The sequence below is a fragment of the Rhipicephalus sanguineus genome, chromosome 7 (genome assembly GCF_013339695.2).
Source record: "Rhipicephalus sanguineus isolate Rsan-2018 chromosome 7, BIME_Rsan_1.4, whole genome shotgun sequence".
NCBI classification, from domain to species: Eukaryota; Metazoa; Arthropoda; class Arachnida; order Ixodida; family Ixodidae; genus Rhipicephalus; species Rhipicephalus sanguineus.
The window spans coordinates 67,106,201-67,110,170 of NC_051182.1; the positions used below are offsets into that span (position 1 = coordinate 67,106,201).

Consider the following 3,970-nt stretch of genomic DNA (forward strand, 5'->3'; position numbering starts at 1 on the left):
AACGTCTCAACGCGACTCAGGCTATAACAGACGACGTTGTGGAGGGCTCCGGATAATTTCGACTTTTCTGTGGTTCCTTAACGTGCACTGACATCGCACACTACACGGGCTCACGCATCCCCTGAAATGCGACCGCCGCGCACGGGGTCGAACCCGCGACCATCGGGTCAGCAGCTGAGCACCGTAACCACTGGTCCATCGCCGCGGTTCAGCGAGGAGTAAGAAACAGGCACGCAGTGAAATAATGATTGTCAAGGCATCCCGGCTGTGGTGCTTCTGCCACGGTGACGCCGGCTCGTTCACGCTACCTTCGGCGCCACGCTGTAACGTTGGATTACACAAGTTGATAATTCGTTCCACCATCATCAAACACTTGTGTCGACGATTGCGCTCTACTGCGGAAGATGTTACAGTAGCTGTACCTTCACAATCGTTTAAAGTTTCTCCAATTGTTCTTTTAGTCGTCTCCATTTAACCGTTCGACGTCTTTGAAAACTTGATTAACAGCAGTGTGTGCGCAAAGCTATTGCATTGATTTTCTCGTCTCTGAAGCTTTTCTATTTTGGAACTGTGCGTGCGTTAGCTGAAAGCAACCTGCATCTGTTTGAGCCACATGTAGGTATGCATCGAATGACGCAGGTTAAGAGTGCCTTCCTCTGCATACTTACCTGGTGTCGGATTGCCGGTGATCACTCAGGCCGGGGTCCCGTGCCGAGGCCTATTCCATTGCACTGCGGTGGGCTGAAGCACGCCACTATCCCAAACCGGGATAGGTGGGGCATGAAATTTTTGGTAGTGGGGCTCGGCGTACGCGCCAGCCCCTACCGTGCCGAAATCGAAAGGAAGACGAGTTATAGAAAGCTTCTCCCTCTTTTCATGCGAGGAGTGCAACGCCACACCGTTATCGGGCCCATTCGCGCAACCTTCTCATTGGCTCGCCATGCTTCGCTTTTCGGTGGGCACCTCATCTGTGCTGTGAGGGAAGGAACGTCTAGGCGCGTGACGTAACTGCCCTATGGTGCCTACTGCAGTTACACTTGCTTTTAGCAGCCAATGTGCGTCACGCGCACCTCTGTAGCTGCACACGCTGTTGATGCTACTGCCGATAATGATGAATTAAATGTACGTACATAGCTCAGCCCTCTGTAATATTTGGGGCAGCTTTAAAACACTCGTTGCGCAATTCACACTGCGTGGCGCCTGGTGTGATTCTATACGCTTCTGCCAGGCAATATCACATCTGTTAACGTGAATCCTTGCCCGGCAAGACTACACTGCACAGGGCAATGGTTTCAAACACGCGGCCCGCGGCTTCACAAGGAATAAAGTTGTGCGACTTTGCTAAATGGTACTAGCATTATTTTCTCGCCTATTTCAACTAATAACGCTTTGTTCAGGTAAGCTACAGAGACGGGACTGGTCTCAAGCGTTTTTTTTTTTCGTGAGGCACCCCACGCGGTCACTACGAGTTGAAGCACCACCGTGGAACGAAAATGCTATATTTCAGAACCGGCACCCAGATTTTAGTCATTGTGAAGATAGGTGGCGAGACACTGGTAGTTGTAAAGGAGTACGTCTACTTAGGACAGGTAGTAAACGCGGAGCCGAACCATGAGAGTGAAATAACTAGAAGAATAAGGATAGGATGGGGCTCATTCGGCGAGCATTATCAAATCATGAATGGTAGTCTACCACTATCCCTCAAGAGGAAGGTATATAACAGCTGCATCTTACCGGTACTTACCTACGGAGCAGAAACCTGGAGACTTACAAAGAGGGTTCAACTTAAATTGAGGACGACGCAGCGAGCGATGGAAAGGAAAATCATAGGTGTAACCTTAAGACACAGGAAAGGCTGGTTCACACCGGCGACTAGCACCGGTCGCGCGACTAAGATAGTCGCAAAGCGACTGGTCGCAAACGGTCGCAAATGGCCGTTTTGGTCGCAAAGCGACTGCTTTGGCTCAGTCGCTCGCAGCTCGATTTTTCAGTCGCGCGACTGCAGTCGCAAGCCTCTGAACCAATCAGATGCGCAAGAACAGGACATCAGCCTATTTTACGGGGCAAGGGCAATGCAAGCTGTATACGAGCAGACGTGAATTCTATATGGCGACGTATATAGGTCGCACGCAGGTGTGAACATCGGTCGCTTTGAGTCGCTTTTTGACCGCCAGTCGCACACGGTCGCGCGACCGTTGCTAGTCGCCGGTGTGAACGAGCCTGAAGAGAGCAGAGTGGGTCAGGGAACAAACGGGGGTTAAGGACATCATAGTTGAAATCAACAAGAAGAAATGGATATGGGCCGGGCACGTAGCACGTCGGTAGGATAACCGGTGGTCATTAAGGGTAACTGACTGGATTCCAAGAGATGGCAAACGCGTGAGGGGGAGACAGAAAATTAGGTGGGTAGATCAGATTAAGAAGTTTGTAGGTATAACGTGGCAGCAAAAAGCACAGGAGCGGGTTGATTGGCGGAATATGGGAGAGGCCTTTGCCCTGCAGTGGGCGTAGACAGGCTGATGATGATGAAGAACAGCATCGATGTTTCTCGAAACCTGACGCGTCAAATCCACCCCCCCCTCAGCCCCTTCTCTAACCTTCTTCACTGTCCCGGCCCTTGTGGGACTAAATTTCGTGACTGCGGCCCGCTAGCTGAGGTGAGTTTGAAACCCCTGGTATAGGGAGTTTTTTCTAAGCAGTTTGAAACACTGGGTGGCTCTGTGGTAAAATACTTGACTGCCACGGAGAGTGCCTGGGTTCGGTATCGGCTCGAACCGTGATTTGTTTTTTTTTTGTTTTTTTTTTTGACAGAGGCGACGGAGACTAGCGAGTAGTACAGTGCTTGCGCGCACCTAGACAACCCCTGTGAAGTTTCTGTAGCGACCATTTTTTTCCCATAGAACGTCGAAAAACTGCGCGCTGGGAGAGTTGAGAGTTGACGCTGATTCATAAACATTAATTTTCGCGATAACCACGAAACAGTAATGAATTCGTGAACGACACGAGCGCAACCCGAACGTTGCACAGACGTGTTTTGGCCTGTATATTTTGTCCGTGTATTTCGCAACATAAGCTATGAGGCCATTATTAGGCCGCTTAAACAAAATCGTGTAGGCCCTCCCCAAGCACATTTTGTGGTAGCAGCTTAACGAAGTAGTTTTCATCCACGAGCCAACGCCTGTCTTTATATAACATCCCTTCGGAGAGCTAGGGCTCGTTCTGAGCATCGCTTATTTCTTGAGCAGCACTCGTTTTTAATTGCGCCTGATTGCATAAAGCGCCCCCACAACAGATGGGGGATATTCGCGTGTATAGGAAGCCGGAGGTCACAGTACGCTTTGAATAGATCACTGATTCTTCAGCTCCACCTCCCCCTCCCTCCACCCCTTTATGTCTCACGTGACGGAAAGGGGTACTGACACGAAAATTTCCAGTTGTCGTTTTTTTGCGTCAAATGAAAGGCCAAGCCCTCAAGAGCCTAGGAAAAGGTAGTGCTAAGCGCGAGTGCACCCTGAAAAAGTAATTACAGTACGTTTTTAAAAGCTAGTATCGGTTCCTACTGTACCCTGACGTCACAACGTGGTATGAGCTTCTGGTCACGTGCTCGCACAATATACCGTGACGTTTCCACGGCCGCTCCACACCGTGGCTCCGTTGGTGACGCACAAGCGGCCATTTTTAATGTTTTGGTGACGCACAAGCGGCCATCTTGGAAGTTTTGGCACCTGACGTCATCACAACTAGCCAGACTGCTGCGTGAAGTCACCAGAATTAGTACTGTAGCCTGACGTCAAGCTAATGTCGATGTCGGTAGGTGCGCCATAGAAAAATTGACTTTTATACCAAATTAAAAAATCTGATCAGCATTTGCTGAGCTTTACACTTGCTCAGAGCCGTCTCTGCATACAGGATATTTGTATGGCAGAGTAAACTCGGCTTCGAAAAAAGGTGTCAATACCCCTTTAAGGTC

The 3,970-nt window shown here is 49.8% G+C and overlaps 1 non-coding gene across 1 annotated transcript; it reads left to right on the plus strand.

Annotated features, from left to right (window-relative positions):
• The first annotated feature begins 660 nt into the window (after positions 1-660).
• On the plus strand, positions 661-824 carry LOC119401038 (U1 spliceosomal RNA). Its single transcript, XR_005185378.1, has one exon. It is a non-coding gene; the product is annotated as a U1 spliceosomal RNA (small nuclear RNA).
• Positions 825-3,970: the final 3,146 nt, after the last annotated feature.